Source organism: Diorhabda carinulata, chromosome 9 (genome assembly GCF_026250575.1).
Source record: "Diorhabda carinulata isolate Delta chromosome 9, icDioCari1.1, whole genome shotgun sequence".
Classification (NCBI taxonomy): domain Eukaryota; kingdom Metazoa; phylum Arthropoda; class Insecta; order Coleoptera; family Chrysomelidae; genus Diorhabda; species Diorhabda carinulata.
This window is the reverse complement of record NC_079468.1, coordinates 14,912,444-14,935,610: the sequence shown is the minus strand read 5'-3', so window position 1 is coordinate 14,935,610 and position 23,167 is coordinate 14,912,444. Positions and strand designations below refer to the sequence as shown.

At 32.2% G+C, this 23,167-nt stretch overlaps 1 protein-coding gene across 2 annotated transcripts in view; it reads right to left on the bottom strand.

Annotated features, from left to right (window-relative positions):
• Positions 1 to 23,167, bottom strand: part of LOC130897805 (uncharacterized) — an 82,261-nt gene that overhangs the window by 20,167 nt on the left and 38,927 nt on the right. The window contains exon 1 of one of the 2 annotated variants that reach the window (XM_057806717.1): positions 11,842 to 11,934. The exons of the other annotated variant lie outside the window; for it this stretch is intronic. The gene's annotated coding sequence lies outside the window, so the exon portion shown is untranslated. Of the gene's footprint in view, positions 1 to 11,841; positions 11,935 to 23,167 lie in introns of those variants that run through there. 2 annotated transcript variants of the gene reach the window in all.

Here is a 23,167-nt window from a genome sequence, read left to right as displayed (position 1 = left end):
ATTTTACCATAGAACAATAGTTATTGAATTTTCATTTTTTCCGTATGTATTTTTCTATGGTAAAATAATAATTACTTATGGTTACGTCAATTAACAATTATAATTGTTCATAATTACACTGAATTAATCTCATATATTTTTCACATATTATTTTCACTATTTAGCTGTATTTCTTGTTCATATATTTTCAAATAAAATTTATAATATGTAAACACACGTAATTCCGAAAATGTCAAATTTTAATTGTTTAACCCTCTCAATTTTTTTAACAAGAGATGACCGACGGCTGCAATAATTTTTTTGTGTTCAGTACACTTTTCTTCATTACCCCTCACAACCACATGTCGCTAGGGAGTAGGGGATGATTTTTAGATAATTACGAAATATTTTATTCACTTATACACACAATCTTCATGTCACTATAACTCTGGAAACGCATAAAGACATTTTTCCATGTATACGAACTGCTTTTACATATTTTTTCTCATATCTCCATAATTTAATTTGACCTCGGCGTTTATTTATCTCTAGTTGTCCAAGCAGGTGTTACAAATCTCGGTAATAAACATGTCTAATTCTACCAGTTTTTCCAATACTTTCAACTGATATTCGTATATATTATACACTAGACAATACACCGTATACAGATACGAGTATCGTCTTATTACATGGAATTCGCTTAACAATACGTCTCATTGCATTTTAATTTAAAACGTCTTTACCTAGGGTACATTGAATAAAATATTGTTACTTGTACATAATGAAGACTCCACCCAGTCCCTACGGACACAAATGACCATACGTATTCTGAATGATACTGGTTGTTGTGTCGTAATGGACGAGTAAAATAATGAACTGATAATAAATCAACTTGTGATGAACTGGAACAAAAACAATTTATTGTTTTGAATATGTTTCTTGTTCGAGATAATATGGCATTTTGTATTTTCGGAATATTTCACTTACTTTTAAAGCATTTATGCACTTCATAGATTGAGTAAATATAAAGAAAATGGGTTATTGGAAATTTATTTATACAGGGTGTCTACTTAAGTTGGAACCATACGGAAAAAATTTGAATTTTGTGCAAGAGTAAAGTATCTTTATTTTTCACAATTCAGAAAAAAGTTATGAAGTAAAGTTGTTTTGAATTAAAAGTTATATCCAAATAAGCAATTGAAGCCATTTATTATGAAAATTGAGGTTTTGGGATTATTAACTAATATTGTTGATGTGTATAATATTACAATAAAAATAGCTGAAATACTAAATCAAGAAGAAAAAATAGAACTTGTGTTAATTGTTTGTGAGACAATTACAAAACACATAGAGGGGCCGCAAATATTTTTAATAATAGATATCCGTATAGAAACATTAGGCATTCAACAGTTACAAAAATTTCAAATAAATTTAAGGCTAGTGGAAGTATATAAAATAAATTTAAGAATAAACGCCGAAAACAGGTTGCGAATGAAGACACTGAATCTGAAGTGATGCTTTCTGTCTTAGAAGACCCAAAAATGTCATTAAGATAAAGGGCGTCTGCAATCCAAGCTACTTCAGTAAGTAAAGATACAGTGGCAAATATTTTGAAAGGTAATAAATATCATGCATACAAACCGCAATTTATACACACGTTACTACCAAGGGATTACAATATTCGTTTTGAATTCTGCGCTCTGATCCAAGGAAAGTTGGATGAGGACCCGTTTATTACAAGAACAATAATATTTTCCGATGAGGCAACATTTTCTTCAAACGGAACTTTGTAATAAAAACTCGGAACTAATATTCTTTTAAAACGTATGGTGTGGTGTGTACAAAAATAAATTAGTGGACATTTTTTTTTCGACCTTCCTTAAATGCCGCACCATACTTACAATTATTAGAAAATCAAGCAATTGATTCCGTTACAAGAACGTATCACAATTTGGTTCCAACAAGACAGTGCTTTTATCTATAGTACATTAAACGTAAGAGTACTCCTTGAAAATATGTTTAATGAGACGGTGATTCACACGTATTCAGATATTTTTTGGCCTCCTAGGTCTGCTAATTTGACTCCCCTCGACTTTTTTATGGGGTTACTTAAAACAGCAGGTTTATCAGCCATTTGATGATATAGATCATTTGGAGAGCATTATTTCTGAAGCATGTCAAAAAACTACTCCAAATATGATACGGAAAGTAATACAAGAGTTTGACAAAAGAACAATTAAATGTTTACTAAGAGAAGCTGGATATGTCGAAGCTGTAGGACATTGAATTAAAATTTAATAATGTTTATTACTGTTTGAGAAATATACTATGTAAGTATTTTTCAATTTCTACAATAAATAATCATTATACATTAATTTCGTATGTAAATTGCAACGTTGTTCAAAAACAGTGATAAATAGAAAGGTTATCATATTTTTAACAGGTAAGAGAGATAAATTGTATCCAGCCAGAATAATTAATACGGAATGATTAGTAAATAATCCTCAATTTTCATAATAAATGGCTGTAATTGAATATTTTAATATAACTTTCAATTCAAAACAACTTTACATTATAACATTCTTCTGAATTGTGAAAAATAAAGATACTTTACTCTTGCACAAAATTCAAATTTTTTGACAAACCTCGTATACTGCTTTAAAAAATTGATATCTGATGGCTGTATTTTAACTTTTGGACTATGCATAACTTTTTATCAAGAATAACTTTTTTTCATAAAACCACTAATAAAAAAGTTTTCCATATGGTTCCAATTTAAGTAGACACACTGTATACATATACATTGTATTAAAAACAAATCTCGTTTATAAGGTTTGAGATTGCATTCCTCCGAAATGGGTCGACCCATTTTTCTGAATATTTTTGTAAGCATGGGGAATAGGTCAGTCATCGACGATGTGGAGAAAGAAAGGGAAATCGGAAATAATAACAAGCAACATGAACCCAATTTGAATAGTACCAAACAATAACACAGAAATTTAAGAGGTGGAAAAAAGCATTGGAAATGCAAGCAAGGCGACAGGAACCATAAAAGCGATGTTAAATTTCAAAATATAAAGATCAGTGGAAACTAGAATTTTTAGTCAACCCAACTGGACTCTACTACTCCGATTCACTGATATGGAAAGAAGTTTGGAAAAGAAGAATGAAAGGGTAGGCAGGAGATAGTATTAAATGACTACATCTAGTAAAAAATATTGAGCAAATAATATAAAGAAACTTTGAAGCCATGGGCAGAAGCGGCTTTTTACGCTATTATATTATTTTGGGTCTTGCTTCCACATCTATATATACCATAGCCCGAGATAGCTGGCGTCTTTCTGGAAACCTAATAAGATCTTTTTTATTTTTTGAATTTTGTAACAAAATGAAATAAGCCGATTCTTTACCTGTTTAAATATAATTGCAGCGCTGTTTCGACATTTTCGTTAGAAAAGTTTAAATATTTTATTACATCCTACTTTTGAAAACTTTGAATTTCCCTATTTCCACCGTCAGCGCCACCATTATTGATTTGTATTGACTCTGTTTGTGATTTAGTTTCCATGTGTGCAATAAAAAAACATTTTTATGATAGACTAATATTAAATAAACAAACACGAATATGGATTTTTCTAATTTTTGAGGTTGAAATTTAATATAAATTATATTTTAAAAAATACCAAGTTTTCTCCCCAATTTTAAAAACAGTGCTCTAAAAAAATTTTTAAACACTACGTAAAAATATCAATTGTGAGTATTCATTTTTTTCAATATCTTATGGAAAACCTGAGAAATAATAACATCTCCAAAAGTGAACATTTTTGATTTTGCCTTGTATATCTATATATCATCTACAAATGTAGTTGATGTACCTATTTCTGTTTGTGGCTTTAAAAAGTTTACAAAACAGTAATACAGAACATTCAAGTCTATGCTTTTTCAGAGCTGTAATAATAAGATTTGCCAGACCGGATACTGAAACATCGACCGTTGGAATGTACTCAAGGAACATCTCTTTGAGTCTATGGTGTTTATTATTTGTAAAATCAACATATCGAATACATAACGAGACATTCTACACGTCCAATGTCGGTAGTTTCGTTAGCCAGAAGCGCAAATAGTTTGGCTTTTTTTACTTCTTCAATTATTTTATATTAAATTAATTCACCTCAAAAGTCAATTATTTGGTTTTCGATCTGACGGCATTCTTCTGTGATGTATTCAAATGCTCAGCCTCATCTCTATCTCCAGACTCATCCTCAAACCGCAACAGGGCTCTAAAATTACCATCAATCTTCAGTGGTTGTTCAGGTTCTGGTGTAATTTGTATGCGCCCCGAATTGTTTTTACCTCTCAAGGAGATGCCTTTATTGCTTTTACGATGGGGATTAGTTTCTTTCTATTCTCCTTTTGTTGTCTCTTTCTAACAGAAGACAGCTGTTGAGTGACCCAAAAAGCCTGCGAAGACATTACTTTCAGAAAGTTATCTGCCTGTTCTTAATTTTGCTTGTAGTATCCCGATTTTGCAAGTTATTCAAATATTTTTAGGGCATTTTTCCATTTACAAAAAGTTTCGGTTACCAGCTGTCCGATCCTTTGATGGCCGCCTTTACCTTCATCAAGGGTACGTCCCATTAGCACGCAAACTTTGTAGTATGTTCCACTTTTATATTCCGAATATGAGAACTAGGGTAATGTCTCCATCCATTTCAATTGAAAGCACAAGTTTCGTTTTGTGGAAATAGGAAACTTATAATCTCTCGATGGGTTCCATGGCGTTTTTAAAATTTGGACTTTAAAATATTCAATAAATTTTTTTTATTCCCGTAAAAACCAACATTCAACTAAGCTACTTTTGTAAAAGATGAGGTAACAGGCAAGTAAGCCTATTGCAGACTAGATGTAGATTCGGCAGTTGAAGATATCGAACAGGACAGGACACCAGCGACATGGCACCGATTTCAATATTCAGTATTGTGATTGAGGTCGAGGGTCCGCTTGTCATCGCATCGCATCTTATTAGCATGCAAGGTAGCTGAAGCTTCTATAGCTAAATCCAAATTTGTTTCTTTATTAGAAACCCCTTGACTACATTCCTTTTTCCAGTAGTCTATGCCTTCAAGCTTATAAATAACCCTTCCTTTTTTTCTCTTTCATTTTTCGACGGTAATGATCTATCCTTAACACTGTCACCGAATAACACTGCACTAAAATTCCTCACTTACACGACACACTCAATTCTCTTCACTATTCGTTCATCACTTTTCACTTTTATTTGCTTTGAGTTCGCATGAAACAATACTGCCGTTAGCGCGGTCACGCGCCGCTTATATAGGAGCCTAGTAACCGACCAGAAACTTCCACAAAACTCCACTCATTCCGACTGAGGAGCGTGGCGAATAATTGAGAAACAACGCAAAGTTTCCATAAAATACAAAATAGTTCAGCTACTCGATTAAAGATGGCGTTACTGTGCGCAATGTCCACTAGTTCGGCTGCAACTGCGTCTGCCTCTCGTCAAAAGATAGCGCTAGGAGCTACTATATATATTCAGATGTAATAATTTAACTCTCTAGACTCCTCATATTTTTTCGGTATAATATTAGGTAATATTTTGCTTATTTCGGAGGAGGGGGGGGTGGTTTGAACCCCAAAAACCCTCCCCTTGGCTACGCCCGTGCACCCTATATATCCACACATTTCCTTCTAGTTGTTGTTATGAATTCATTATTTTCCTATAAACTGAAGTAGGTATTTCAATTATTCTAACGAGGTTTTGAGTACGAGATAAAATATATTCTTTAATCAACAGCAATATAATTAAAAATAATATAATGAATAAGTTTATCAGTTTTAGAAGTTACTATTCGTTCTATAAACATTTTGATTCATTGAACTAATTTCAATATAAATTTTATTCTATGATAACATTCGTATGAAGTGTAAAAAATTTTGATAAATATAATTACTTACTTCATAATAATAACAATATAACGATATCTTTTAAATTAAAAGTCGCCCAACAATTACGCTTCATATATTTTTTTTTCCTTTGTTGAACACATAATATTTCATAAATTGAGAATTCTGCTTAGGGTACTTTTGAATATTTCATATTATTCAACCGCATTTTTTGTTAAATAATATATGGAAGGCTCAGAAGACTTCTACATCCATTTTGGATTTTGTGGTATTATACTTTTAAATTTCTGAAATTGATTTATATCTACATTTGTATAAGCGTTTTTATAATTTATGAACATATGGGAAATATTGTAGAGTGCAATAATAGAGACTGTGAAACAATAAATTTTGGAGAAATATAGTCGAGCTGTACAACCCCAAAATATTCACTGATTAACGTGTTTGATTAATAGTTGATGGAAGAAAAATACCGTGTATTACAAAAAATGTGATTCCCAATATTATCGACACAAAAGGGTAAGATATTTTTCGCTCATTTCTTCAGAGGAACCAAGTTCTCATTGTGATTAAATAGATTAATAAATTGTTTGAATTCATCTTCAATAGATACTGTTGATACTATATTTTACTTATATTCAATTTAAAACTATTAGATGCATTTAGAGAAAAATTCATGCAAGACTTCAAGACATTGTATACCACTCTTCCGTCGTGCCATTTTGAGAAATAGTGGCAGAACTCCAGCTTGTTTCTTATACAGTTGCCTAATTTTCCATTTTCACACGGTCTTAAACCATCAGCGTCGTATAATATAACAGTCAACTTCTTTTCATTTTTTTTTCAGGTATAATACAAAATAAGTTCTTGAACAACTAATGTAGTATTATTCCTCCACTATGCAAACTTAACAAATGCGACAACATTGTAAATTTGCTACGACTAAGAACAATATCTTTGAAAATAGGAACACATACAAAAAATTATAGGTTTTATTTTCATGTATATTTTCATCCCAATCAGATAGACACCATTCTTGGTTACGACTCCAAAGCACGCATTATATAACATCCATCCATTGCAGATAGTTTTTGTTTATAATGTTTACTTGTGGTTTTATGACTTTCTCTTCTGCTTTGGCATCATTAGAAGCAATTAACTACTCCTCGACGTTTGCAAAATGAGCTTATCAATAAGTATATTGAAATTTTATTGTATTTGTATCTTTATTAAGTTGTTTTTGTGTTTGTTTTTTAGTTTTTTCAAGGTTTTGTCTACAAATTGTAACAATTTTTTGACAATAAAGAATTTCTCTCTTTCTATTTCATACTTTCTGTCACATAACCATCTTTATTGGCATCTAGTTTGAGCAGGCCACGTATATTATGAGGGTAATCTGTACCTACCCTATCCAGACAAGAGAAAGAATTCCAGTGAACAATTATCCTTTTTAGTAGAATTACTTAATAGGATCCTTTTAAAAACTGTCAAAACATGCTTTCTGTAGATGTACACAAATGAAAGCTTTATTTATGTGAAGGGTAACTCATCTTAAATTACGACGAGCTGAAAGGAACTATCCAATAAATTAATTTAGTTATTTACTCTTAGTTAATACCTCTTCATCTACAAACCGAACATTGCGTGTAAAACTCTCGACAGGTTTAAGGTAGTTAGAAAGAAAGCGATGAGGGACTTATGTATTGATAAGTATGTTTGGATTAGTATATCGTGAAGTTTTGGGTAAAATATGACAGCGGAGGAAACGATGCTGTTATAAGAAATTTTATTTTTGGACCGTTAAGATAGGAAATGTTACCATAAATCTGTTAGTTTCGAGTGAGATGTGAAATTTTATATCAGTAGTTTGAATATGTGTGGATATTAGGTATCACGAAACCGATTATAAAATATAAAATTTGTGAATAGAACAATTTAAAACAATTGTGAAAACACGAACGAAATTTCGCAATAAAGTTGTACTATATGAGAAACCAGATAAGTAATTTAAATAATAAATTTTCAATGTTGAAGCTCAATTTTGGCTGAAGCTAGAGGTATTTTGTTAAACTCATTTGTATATGAAACAACTGTACAAAGTTTATAAAAATGATAAATATCGGAATCAGTCGACTCTTACCATTTGCCAAACACTCATACATTTCAGTGATTGATGCTGTCATCTGTGCATACAACTTAACAAACAAGGTTTCATACGACAAGCCTACTCTTAGTGAAAAAATATAAATGAGTGATAAGAGAATATTGAAAATCATATAGATTAGAAAAATAAACCAGATAATTGGTCCTGCTTCATATTGCTTCTCAAATAGTTTTTGATAATTTTTAACTTAGAAAATCTTCTTTCTGTGGAAGAACATAACTCTAATATCAATATAAACATTAGAGTAAATATCTTACTTGCGTTTTTAATGGGATTTGGATGATTACGCACTAAAAGTTGCAGTTCTTCGTGAAGATCGTAAGATTCTATGTCTTTGCTTTATACATCTTGAAATGCTTCAAAAGCTCGATATTTAGCGAAGATTTTAAATTATTTATGTCGTAAACAAATACAAAATTGTTGTAATATTCAGTGAGTGCAGTTAATCTTGTGTTAATGTGTTGTATGTATTCAATCAAATAAGAGTGGTAGATAGAAGTTATGTATGTAGAATTGAGATTATTGCTGTACTCCACCCTACAGCTACGCAAAGAACACTAGTTTTCTTTAGCAGCCTAAGCCGACAATAACAAGCGAGTCAGTCGGGAGTAAGACGTAGATGGTAAAGGTTATGCAACTAAGACGACTGCGTGATGAAGACGATCTCTCGCTCATGCTCATTTAACGTATAAACCACATACACGAATATTTTTACTATCAACCTCAGTTCTCTTATTCACATTGTGCATAAGTAAAGTATTTCCATTGTTTAAATTCTATAATAAAAGTGTTTTCCTTCTAACCGGCGTTTTAAGAAGAAAAAAACTCTAGACAACCAAGAAATCCTTACATGTATATAGTTCATAGTTGTATTGTATAATTATCTACGGGGATCTAGAAGATATCGTTCATTTTCCACCCTGTATTCCTGATTAAGGCAAATCTTTATTTACATTAATCTTCGGAGTCGGCATAAGGGGTAAGCGTTATCCTTCAACGTAATCATATACTACAATGGATCTGGTGACTTTCTACCAATCTGGCTAAATCTGATTAATTTTTTTTTATTTTTCATTTATTTGATTATGAAACGGCTTCTTTGCTCTGTCCTCTCTGAACTCTCTGGGGCATTTTTATTAGGTACGATGATGATAAACGAAAGCGATGATGTATTTTTTCGCAATGTTTCACGTTGCAGGATACTGTAATTCAATGTTACGTTGCAACTAGAAATTTTATAACCTGGGATGGACTTCTGCATAAGTTTCGTGTTTGTGTTGATTGTGATCAACTCTCTATCATCCATCGAAGATCTTTAATTTGCTTTTCAAGTCGGTTTTGACACTTCATTAACTACCAAACTCAGTTTTTGTTTATGTTGCGAAATTTTATTTCTATCATTTCAATAATATTTTGATATAGAATTTCCAATGATATATTCACTGGGAATTTGACAGACATAATATAAATTTTCAGTACTAAAACATTTACATACCATTTTCATATTAGAGGCCGTACTTTGAAATGAAAGTTAGTAATTGAATTTTCGCTATAACTCTCTTGAATATCGACTTGATTTAAACCAGAAATAAAAAGTATTACAGTGAAAATAGTGGCTATTGTTATATTACGATTGGTCTAACAACTTTGGACAGATGGACAAACTAATAATTATAAGTTGCAGGTGGCTACATAAGTCGAAAAGACATTAATCAAATTAGACACAATCTGCTATGGAATATGTGGAACGCAACTAAAAGATGTAGAATAATAGTAACAAAGAATTAGTATAAATTATACAAGATTGCGTATTGAGAAACCGGTGGAAATTAAGAGCAGAGTGTGAAAACTGCTGCAAAATTAGTGCAAGACAAATATTTTGGTGAGTACCAGTAAAATATTAATCTTTCAAAGATATAATATTCAAAAACTGATTTCATATGGGCGTATTCGAACTAGTTTGGTAACTAAGCTTTTTGCATGTTACATTTTTTCAAAGAAGAATTACTTATCAAAAGCTGTTTCAGAGATACAATTGGATATTTCCTAAAACCGAGTAAAAACTTTGGAGGCACCAGTTGATAATTTCGTGTGAGATTATTGCAATAACCGATATTGAAAAGGGGAGTTATTACCAACAACTTATAAATATGATAATAGTAACTGGTACATGAATTATATGAGTGCCATTAATAGAGTATCATTATGGACAATACAACCTGCAAAATAGGTCTCTTACAGATCTTTTGTGATTTGGAATGATGTATCACACGAAAAGCTGTTTGATTTGAATAATGCTAAAGCTTATTTTTCGGATGAGATGGATATTATTTCTGGACGCGAAAGGTCAGAACCTGTACTAACAGGACGCATCACTGGATTTAGCTTCACATCAAGAGTATCCACCGATGGTGGAAGTGGGGCTTCTCAGGACAAAGAAGATTCAACAGACCATTTAAATGAAACTCTAGATGACCACATATCACCGATAAACAAATAGCTAGCAGAAGCTTTTGTTCGAAAACATATTTTAAATTATGTTGTTTTTGGTTCATTGTCTCCATAGAATATGGGAAAGGAATGAATGAACTCTGTAAAACCCAACTTTTCTTCAACATGAAGTACTATATGATTTGTAGTGCAGCCGCATGGAGATTGACTATTACATAAAGCCACTACATAATTACTGCTAGGGAACACGGCGTACGAAACCTCTGGAAAACTGGATATATCAATTTGATGATGGAATATAGGTGGCTCGTTTCTTCTAGTTTCTGTCATTAATTTGGGTTTTCATCTCTTTCACTGGACTGGATATATGACTTAAATTATTTTTCAAATTTCGCAAATCTTATTTTATCTCCTCGGATGAAGATTTGTGGATAGGATTTTTTTTGTTTCTACGCAATCGTCGAAAAACATTGAAGATAAATTGAAAAGATTGTGTTTCATATCCCGTACCAATTTAAGCAACAAATCTAGCTTAAAGACAGTAAACTTGTTGGTTATTTTGTTGATATCACCTATCTTCCTTGCAATAAAATTCCATTTAAATTCGTTTTCTAATAACATATCGTATATCTCAGTAATAGTTGGTGCGCTATTGGTGAACTGATTTATACGACTTGCTAGCGAATAGAAGATTTCTTGAGAATCTGATTCCTGATTAAATTAGAAAATTTATCATCGATGTACCTCAAATTAGGAGACTCGCAGAGTATACAAAAAACCCAAGTTGTTAAATTTCTGGGAAAGTAGAGTTTTTGTAGTAGCTTTGTTAGGTCCTGTACATTCATCGCTGCATCGAAGTTTATTAAATTTATCGTTTTTTAAAAATTTCTTAAAGCAATTGCCACATTTGTACCCAGTCATATCCAGATCAAGGTCACTGCCAATATTTAATAAGAACGCGCTGCTAGTTAACAATAACGAAAATGAAAAATATCAAAACAAACCACAAACACACGTATTAAGTAGTTGAATGGTCGGATCGCGAAAAGGAAACAAAACAGACATAACCGAACAGTACGACAGTCAAACGAAACAACATAATCGTAAGATTGTAGTGAGTCAGTGTTAGTGGACACACCATCAAGCTATAATGACAACAATCTTTATTACCTGGCGTACTGTTAACATTTTTTACAATTTCACAATTTATATTGATTATGATTAAGCATTAATCATGTTCAACAAGCTGAGTATAATGAATTAAATATAGCAAACAATTAAATTATGGGGTAAATTCAATATTATTAAATCTTTGCACTTACTCAGTCGAATATAAAGTTTTTCACCTCATAAAATGTAACTAAATTTATCTGTCTCAAGTTTTTATTTTGTGAATTGCTGATAAAACAAACTTGGTTTCGTCATGAACAATAAAACAATTACTATTGATGATAATCGGAGTTCACAAAAACAAATTAAAGTAATAAGCATTCATACTTATAACTCTCAAATAATTTATAAGTCCTGGCATATTGTACTCTAACTATCTCACGACAAATACTTGGAATTTTAGTGTAGAAATAATGAATATTGAAATATGAGTAGAAAATTTCACAGCTTTCTTTTACTAGCCACTGGGAATTAAAAAGTACTTGACATAGCTCAGCTAGTTATTTATTCAGTCGCTTTTTTACGACCTAATAAAAATATTACAAAATGTGGATTCCAACTTTTAAAAAGTGAGAAACTTTGTTGAAAAAATAAAGCCCTTGTTTATTATTTTAAGAATACAAAGGGTCGCTTATAAGCAGATGGCATAAATTAATTTGAAAATGACTATAAAATAAAAAAGAACTTGAAACTAGTTTGTTTTTACTATAAAAATTACGTTGCTACATACAAAGAGCCTTTTGTCAATTATGATACTGTTAAATGTTACACATATATACTAAAATAAAAATATCCAGTTTCCTCCTTTCTATCTTTTAAGATTTTATGTGAAAAAATATTTCAAGCAATAAGAAACTTAGTTTTTACGAAAATTTAGTTCTTAAGGCCGGTTGACATGATGCAAGACAACGTGCAAGAAATTGCATCAATTTATTACCAATATATTGCGGTTTAAAAATGAAAATAACAAAACTATAGGTAAAGTAAACAAGAAGAATGTGGTCATTGCATCGATAGCATTAATTATAACTTCTCTTCTCCAATTAGGCATAATTTTCTACGAATATCTCCCATTATGTATTGGACAACTTGAAAATCAATTTTTCTTGTCGCCAAGTCCAAACTATTATGTAGTCTCCAACATGATGTTAGCGTATAAAATCAACTAAATTACTGAAGCAGTTGTTTGTATCAGAATCTACAGCTCACTCCCTTACTGGACCTATATAAGGCCTGGATATATCTCTTGTCGAAATCGCACTCCGGACCAAAACTCTATCAGCAAAGTAAGCTTTATCGTTATAATTTACATTGTTAGGGTACTCTTCTATAAAAACCATTGTTTCCTTAGATTTCCGGATTGGCAAGTGTGAAGTATTTTTCATATTCCATAACACTAATTTGCAAAATGTAGCCGTCTCAGTTGTCGACAGCGTCTGTGCTAATTGGTTTGAGGTATATTTAGGACACTTGAATTTTTCTGTAGTTTGATCATCTCTTGCCAATGGACGCGATACGAGTCTCTTTGAAGTACGGTATTCACACGCTAATTTTCTCACAGAAACTCCGACTCTGTTTTTTTACCAGTCTTTCTGCTTTTTGTCTTTTTGGCGAGTCGGGAGGTTCAGAAATCGTCACATCCAGCTTTAGCATGATGAATGCTTCTACTTGAAATATTTTGGTAATGAAACTAGTTAACTATGCCAGCTTAAGGATTAGTGCACCACATTATAAATGTTTTTTCTTATTTTCAACTTATAAGACATTTTTATGCAAATGATATAAAAGAAAAGTAACTAATGTACATAGACAAAAGTAACAGCTGTGCAGGCAGTCTTAGAAGAATATTAACATCGAAAGAGATATCCAGATCTACGACAGTTCGAATTTATAATACAATGTTGAGACCCACCCTGACATACGTTTGTGAAACTTGGATAATGATAAATAAAACCAAACAGAGATTGGATATCTGCGAGAGAAAAATATTAAGAAAAATTTATGAAGGAAAGAGACAGAGTTAGGATTGGAGACAAGATCAAACCATGAAATTTATACAGTTTTCAATGAGGCACCAATCAGGGCGTTTATAAAGACAAAAATATTACAATGACTAGGTCACTTAGAAAGAATGGACGAAGACAGGCTTTTGAAACGAGTTGCATGGAAGATACCGGACAGTAAGAGGAAAAGAGCTAGACCAAAAAAATGGCGGAGGGAAGACCTTAGAGAGAGAATTATCTAGAGCCGAAGGGAAAAAGCAAGAAACCGAAAGAAGAGAGAAATCACAAGGCTATGGACCTAGGGACCTAAATGGTCTGCATATAAGCCTATATATAAACACTAATGTTAAGAAAATAAACAATTTTTTGTGTACAAAGCCATATTGATATTGTATTATCACAACCTATTTTTAAACTCCTAAACTTTGTGCAAAAATTATTGGGACATACATTATTTTTTTTTGTTCAAGTATATATTCATACTAGTTTCTAATTTTTAATTGAATGTATGTGTTCCAAATGTTCTAAAAACTAATACATTCAAAGATATATTTAACTCTAAGAAAACTAACGGAAACATTTCAGTTATTAATCATATATACAAATGATATATCTTCAAAAAACAAATCATCCTACACATGGTTACATGCTTGTAATTCAAGTGATACCAATTTCTTGTGATGTGATGTCATATAAATCGTTTTTCATTCAGAAACAATAAACAATAAGCAATCATGAACTTAGATAGTTTGGAACAATTGTATAATAAATTGCCGGGAGTTTTGATTTTTTCCTCATAATAACTGACATACGAGACAGCGTTTGTTGATAGAAAACAATAGTTTTTATCTGCATCGCCCAAGAAGTTTGACACTTAATCAAAACATTAAATTAAATAGTGCTTTTTAAAGGTGCACGGATATCATTGGTAGGGTTTTATTATTGTCACGTAAAAAGTTTGAACGTAAACTACACAAAATAAAAAAGAATTTACTAAAAAACATGGTAAATGACATTTACAGCTTATTTGAAAATGATAGCACAGTTTTTATGGGCAAGCCTCATATGCAGGATCGTGAATCAGAAAAAAAAAGTAAGTGTATATATATAATATACCCAATTATCTGAATTTTTACTAGATTTCAGTACAACCACTTCGGGGAAGCTCAAATACTAACCTAGTGTTTTAGACCTAACAAAGAAACAAGACATTTTTTTCATAATCATTTTTATTTTTGAACAGTCTACTTTAAGTCTACACTTTTTCCAGCAATGCAAACTTTTTAAACCTTCCAAATCCAAATAATAAATCTTGATCTCGAGAATTAAACTTGTAAGTTGAGATACAGGAAAATGATTTCGGGGGCCAGTTCTGGTGATTACAGTCGGGGTAAACTAGTTCGAAATGCATATCGTGACGATCACCGAAATTTGGAAAGGTGAGTTGTCTTGATAAAAAAGCACTTTCTTTTTCTTCAAATGCGGTCGCTTAGTTGCAATTTCTTCCTGCACCACTTTTTGTTTAAGCTGTTAATAATCGATGAACACAATCCCATGATGATATTGATGATAATTTATTTTGTTATGGTTTTATTCTAGTCTACAAATAAATAAGTTCAGTTTTTTGTTTATTTTCAGCACCTAACTACCACCTACCCACCAAAATGGCTTAAAGGATGCCAAAATCATTATTTGCACCAATAGCCTTTATGGGGGACCTGGGTAAAGGAACATAGTTGTGCTGGTTATTCCTGGAACGTGCTACCATATATCGGGGAGGATTAGATTAATCGCATGCCACAAGGAGATTAAGAAGGTTATAAAAGAAAAGTAATTTGGAATTTTCAAAAATGGTAACTTGGAATTCCTTGGTTCAGGCAAATAGCGAAGAAATATTGTTTTATTGAGGAAGGAAGGATGACAATGTCTTGAATGAAAGTGTAGTTAAATTATGTGTTTTTAAATGCAACGGAAGGGATGCACATGGAGTGGTTGCTGTTGAATACTCTGTAATATTAAATTTTGATTAAGTACATCCAAGTGCTTAGTTTGTCGAAGTAAATGAATATTCATCATATAAAAACAATAAAATTAATTCCAACAAAATTTTTCAAAATATTAGCTTAAGACAACGTCATTATGTTTGTAGTTGAAAACATGAATGGTTCAGAATATATTTTTTTTATTCGTGTTTGTAGATGAGCGCCTCCATCATTCTGTAGAAAACTGCCGTAGAATTTTTCAATATAGAAGCCTGCTTGTTACCATTCACTTCATCTTTTGACTTTCAAATGAAAACACAATAACAGTCTGAGTCTAAGTAGGAAATTATTGTGTACTTTGAAAAGTATTCCCAGATTTTGTTCCATAACGTCGCAAATGAATTTTTTTGTCTTCTACTACATTTTCTGTTTACACCGAAACGTAAGCTTTTAAGATTCGGGTAGACGAACTAGCCGTGAACTTGGATCTTCCGATCTAATTCATTTTAGACAATCTTATAGACAAAATAAAAACTCATTAATGTACTAGTAAAATCATAGGATAGTTGCACTGTCTAGGATTGGAAGGCGTTTATTATAGGCTGGTTCCAACCTGTTAAAGAACCGTCCTTGGTATGGTGACGATTTTGCGCAGTAGTATTCCAACAGGACAGCTACCTTTATAAGAACGATTCTGTTTTGTGTTCCAACCGACTTTGACATCGTTCGTGAACCGTTTCCGAACGGTCTTTTGGATACTTGGTGGATAGCACATGCTACCGAAAATGTGTATGGCCGGAGATTGCGCAGAAATGACATTTAAACTTTTCCAAAAATTGTTCCGAGAACGGTTCATATTAGAAGGTTGGAAAAAAATTTATGTATGCTCAGATGTTTTACGCCGATGCGTTAGACGAGGCAATGTTATCTGATTGAAACTCAATATATAGAATTCACTTTAATAGTACTGAAGAGTAAAGAACAAAATACAAGCAGTAGTTTGTGGAGTGAATTGAAACCATAATTTCTGAAAGTTTGACCATTTTGAGGAAACTATATGAACTCCCTATTTCAATTAATTTTCTAAATTTTCTCTGATTCGTTCTCCTTATTTAATACCACAATTACCATATTTAAATGTTTTTTCAGTGATATTCATTTTAAGGATGTTACTGATTGATAATAACATTATTAATTAAATATTCATACATAAAAGTGTAATTTATGGATGTATGAAATTTGCCCTTGTAAAATATCAATTGATTTCTTCAGTATCCGTGAGACTGCGATTGCTTACGAAAAAAATTACGGTAAACACTGTCTAAATTATACCTTCAAGGGGTGAATTCTCTGAATAATTCATTCCACCGCTAGTTTATATGGAAATTTAATAAGACACAGATATGATACACATTTATCCAGTGATTTTTTCTCATGAAAAATGTATTATTATGCGTATCAATCATTTAGTGCATCAAAATGGCTCTGAAAGTGTGATAAAAGTCAGATTAACTATTTATCCGACCACATTTATCATTTCTTTCTCGTGGGCTATAAGCATACATATCATTTTTTATGATGGCAGACGTACATGTAATGCATCAGAATGTACCTTATAGTCCAGTAGTAAACAGCACAATTTGAGGAGAATAATTTTGAGAAGAGTTAAATTAATTACTCATAATTTAGTGAGGAAGGGTTTTTAATCACTGCTTGAAAAAAAGCATCTTATAGTCTAAAATACATTCAATTCCAACAGTTCGTGATGGAGGGATCTGAATTATCTAAATTAAAATAAGATATAATTTGAAATATTGGTTGTTGTTTTATAATTGACGAATGAAAAATTTTTATACTTAACAATTTTTCAAATGATTGAAACGAGTTCATCAATAGAGTTGTTAAATAGAATTTCTCCTCATTAACTAAAGATTCAGAAATATAATGTAAAAACATATCCAGAAGCAGTCATTTCGGGACACTGTGGAGTAGATGGAAATGAAACAGCTGACAGAGTTGCTAAGATAGAAGCTGGTAAACCTGAACCCTTTTGTAGTAACAGCTACAGAATAATAGAGAAATCACTGATAAAGAAAGTGGATAAGGGTAAAATCAGTTACTGTAACAATCTACAGGAGATGGGCAAGATACTCCTGAAAAACAATTAACCAGAAAAGATTTGTTGCATGTATTAACTAATCAAGAGAAATCTACAAATACTTGTAGTATTTCCACCTCAATTGATAGCCGAAGATGCTAAGTATATCAGAGAGTGGAACGTGATTGTCCACAATATCTCGAGGTGTGAGAGACTGAGGAGCTCCAGAGCATTGCACCTGGGGGCTTATGAAATAGACGTCGATCTATAGCACTTGGAATCAACCTACATCCTCAACTTTCTAAGAGTGAAATTAATAGATGCGCTGTAAACACTAAGGATCATTACTGCCATTGCAAGTAAAAAGGGACACATTAGATCCTGTGGATCGCAGTGTACATAATACCCTATTCACATACATAAAATGAATTTCAAACTGAAAAGCTGAATCATGCTATGATACCTTCCTACCCCACAATAACCTTCCTATGATATAAAACAATTAGAGGGAGAGGATAGAAAAAATGAGGAAAATAACGAGGACTATTGGATAGGCCCTTGGAGAAAGACGGTGATATGGAAATGGACGGAAAGCGAAAGAACTAGAGAAAAATATTATGAATCCAACTTTAACAAGAAAATCGAAGAGATTATACAACCACAAACATAGGAGACGACTAACGGAAGCACTAGACACAGAAAACAAAAAAGAATTATGTACAAGTATATGGAAAATACCCTCAAAGATGCAGGGTGTATGACAAGATTGAATTGAAAATGCAACGACGGATTTCCTATCACACCTGATGAAGTCAATTATGTTGTTATGGTTGGTATGGAATGGATTACATCAATAAGCAAAATTTACAACCGTGGATAAATTCGTATGGACTGGGAGATATCGACCATTACACACACATTCAAATAATGTGATTCAAAGAAATGTGACCTAACCACAAATTATCAGCCTTTTGAAAACTTTTATATAAGTGATACATAATATGATTTTAGGTCTTTTATAACTAAAGCTTCGTTTCAAAATAGATACAAATATTGACTTTTCAACCTATTGCGGTCTTTATCAAAATAATGGGCACAGAAAAAAAAGCAGACATGTCACTTCATTTTCAAACTGAGTGAATACCAATTTAAAGTTGAAAAGGAAATATTTTTATTCTAAAATTAGAAATAATTCGAATGTTTCCAGAAAACTAAAGTTACATTATAGCAAAATCTTATGATTATAATAATAAAGCTTTGAGAAATCTTTTAAGAATTTGTTGCCAAAAAACAAAGGAAATTCATGTTTTCCAGGGAAGCTACGTCATCTAAAACAACAAGAACCATCCATGTCACAATTATATTTATAACAAAAAATATCTGAGTAAGTGATTTTTTTAACAATTATTTGCTTATGCTTAAAATTTATACTTGTAAGTATTTCAAACTTACTTGTTAGTTATGTGCCTGGTATTTGAAAAATGTCACCGTTCTTGGACTACAATACCGCCTGATGCTCATCAGGTCTACAAAATTAGGCTTCGCTAGCGGTAAAAGACCTATGAAGTAACAAAAGATTTGAACATTTTTACAATTCGTTTTCTTATTATTCCAGATAGGGCTTGTCCGTTGTAGGTGGAACTAGTAAATAAGACGGTCATGTCCAGGTTTTGCCACTATTTTCTTTAAGACGCGAATTTTAAATGGACATATTTTATGTACCTATATTAAGTTTAAAAAAGACAATTCATAATAATGTTTTGTGACACACTCATTACGATGAGAGGCAATGGTTTGCAGTGAAAGTTTCTCATAACTTCTTCTGGGATCTCAAAGGAACTTCTCAAATTTCAAATTCGTATATTGTCACATCCTTTTTTAGCGATTCCCTCGTGATAAGTATAAAATATCGACTGAACAAAATAAAGAGATGAATGTTAAAAGCATATATGGATAACCGCCGTTTAAAATAAACGTCATTTGTGGCAATTTTCAGGATGGAAATACTTTTTACAAAATAAATGCAGATGGTTTCTTTTTTGTTAGTTTTTTGCAGCTCTTCTTGCTCCCCTCTTTCGACAATAAAACACCTCAGCCTTATTCTTAGGCAGATCATTCATTAAAGTTAATTTTCCAATCTCATCCGTATCCTTTTCAGCAGACATGCTTTTAATTTTAATCTGAAACTCGTCACATGTTGCGCAAGTATCAGTTCGGGAATATCCAAATGATATATTAAACTTATTAAAAATGGTTCTGTATGTTTCATAAAAGACTCTAACAATATTTGGATGCTTTTGGTCAAAGTGTTTGAACATTTTTTTAATTGAAAGCTCTTCGGGCAAATAGGTCTTTTTTGTAATTTTCAAACTATAATCGCTTCGACGACACTCAAAACTTTTAATGTGTTTACATACCAAACGCCTCGTTAAGTTGTCTATGAATTGCACTATGCTTTCCCCGTTTATCTTTATGAGCGGCACCAGTGCATTATAGACTTTCTTTTATGTAAATCAGCTTAGTTTTTGTTATTCCATCAATCGAACAAAATAAAGGAATGCACGATCTAGGACGCCCATTCCGTACGAATAACATCATGGAGGGTAGCCGTGGATTCATTTTGACGGGGCCTTCTTTGTTTGACAGGTACCACCGTAATTAGTTGAGCTAGATATGAATTTTGTTCATTGTGAGAAAGCAGTCCTCGTCAATTCCTACAAAACACTTTAATATTACTGACAAGCGTCCGGTTCTCTTTCTTTTTTTTGTCTATAATTTAGTGTTTAATGGACTCATTTGACTCACTGCAAGCACACACGCATAAAAACAACAACAACAACAACAACACGTTAAAAATAAGGCGTTATTTTATTTGATATCGCTGGTTCTTTACCTGAATACTTGGACAAAGCTGTTCCTTTTCCTGTACGCTCTAGATTGAATATCAATTATCTCAGGACTAAGCTGATTTATTTACTTGTTGACTGATCTAAACTAAGCATCATTAATCGGAGAATTAGTGCGTCTATTCCTAAATATTAGCTTTCATTTAAAAATGTCTTTAACTCGAAAGCGACAGTCTCTGTGAAAAACATATTTATTTTATTTGCTAAAAGTATGAGTACCCATTTGCTTTATAATAACCTCGGTAACTTATATTCAAAACCATACTTATATACGTATATTTTGCTTTAGAGATATAAATTTTCTATGCCATTAATTCACTTCCAATTTATTATCGCGTAAACGATATAACAGAGATGCATAAAAAATTCAATCCACACATTGATATCTCTCCTTGACCACAAAGCTATCTGCATAACCCCTTTTGTTTTTGTTGTATAAATTTAAAATGTGTAAATACAACATGATATGAATAAAGATCCACAAATTCACTAAAAACAAAAAGTGAAACGGGGGATGTATTATTAAACCTCATAATCAATTCAGGTACAAACAACAAATCAGGACAGGAATTTGAAGGTTATTTTAATACTCAGATCATGCTTCTGTAACCGTTTGTAATATGTCGAAGAAAGAAGATTGAGTTAACAGAATAAATTTTAGCAGGACACTGATAAGATATAAAGGAATATGAATAAGACAAATATATAAGGTGAATAAGTATAATTATAAAATAAATAAACAATATGAGAGTGTAAAAAGTATTAGTCAATCGATCAATGTGATTGGATATTGTATCTAAATACCTTAGTCGGTAAATACTATCTGAAAATAAGGAATAAAAAGGGTACAAGATGTAAGGATGGAAGGGTAACAGATGTATAGTAAAAATGTGTTTCATCATTCCTTTGAAATCTAATAAAGTCTACAAAATATCATTGTAGACTGTTGTTTGTGATCCACTATATATGGCAGAAAATTTATTGTTGAACAAGCAGGTTATAAAGTGAAATTTTGGTTAAATATATTTTGAACAACCGAACAAATATTCTGTTCACTACCTACACCAACCCTCACAATTATCGTCTTCAGAGACTGAATGTTTCCTTACATTCTCTGAAGACTATAACCTGGTTATCGAAACGCCCATCAGGCAGTGTAATTGTAAGTGTTGGTGTGGTGGTAGTGTGTTTGGTATGAATATCATTAACAGTTCCAGAAATTCCAACTAAAAAAAAATTGTTATTTGATATACGATGGTCATATACATAATTTTTTTTCCGAAACAAAACCGATTTGCATGCTATGCAATTGCAACTATGGTTCAAACCTGTGATGTATTCCAAACGGATCATTTTGGAATACTTACTTATGATAGAATCACCTATGGGTACAGAATTACTTATTTTGAACTATTTACCCTGATATTCTAAAGTGAACGAAAATAATTGACCATAGCAAATTAGAAACAAAGCAATAACAGCTAATACACCAAATACATAAAATTGGAAGAGATACACTCGTAGAGCAAGGCGCAAATTGGGACACGTATAGCACGTGTGCTGTAGCATGACACGAGAGATACGATTCGTACATGCTACACCTGCTGTGTTGTTATCCGCGTATTGAGACACGCGTTTTAAAATAGGAAACGGTGGGGTTTGGATTTAATTGGCATTTCGCGACTAGCCAGTATTAAAAAATGTCTGACATTTTTGACAATCGAACAAAACAATTGTTGTTATTGAACTTAGGTTCTGAATCAGAGCCCGATGATGCTGAAGAGGAAATGTTGTGTTATTACTTGTTAAGGAAGAAATTTGAATCACCCAATAAATTTCTTCCATGGCAGTAGAAAATTTACAATTCACAGTTTCGTCTTCATATAATCACCATTTTTTGTATCGTAAAGCTCTCTGTGCCCCCTTACCGCCCTATTAAATTTTCTTGAGTCATTTTTTCGTAAAAAAATATAAAAAGACTTGCTAGTCACCCACACGTGTGACACAACAAACTGTAACTGAACTACAGCGGGACACGTCTGTGAGCTCACGCGTGTCGCATCAGGTCGCGATGCGTGGTCAATTTGCCAGTGTATTCAATCTTGAAGATTACAAAACTATATGCTGTGCAGCGTCACCTCACACGTGCTATACGTGTCCCAATTTGGGCCTTGCCTTAAATCATGCTGAATGGTTGTAGAAGAGGACGGTTTGACGGAACACATTCACTATAGTGATTATATTATTAGTTTCCGTCATGTTCCTAATGTCATCTGTTGAAATTTCATATAAATCTGACTGATAAATAAATGTTGACGATAAATGTAATATATGTAATGTAATAATAAATGAAAACGATAAAAGGAAACCAAAAACATTATCCTGTACATCATTCATCCCATCAAATAATTTTTAAGTAGACCTCTGCTTTAAAAAGTAGCTATATGAATACGGATGATGTTGAAGTCTGAACACGGGACCGTCATTTT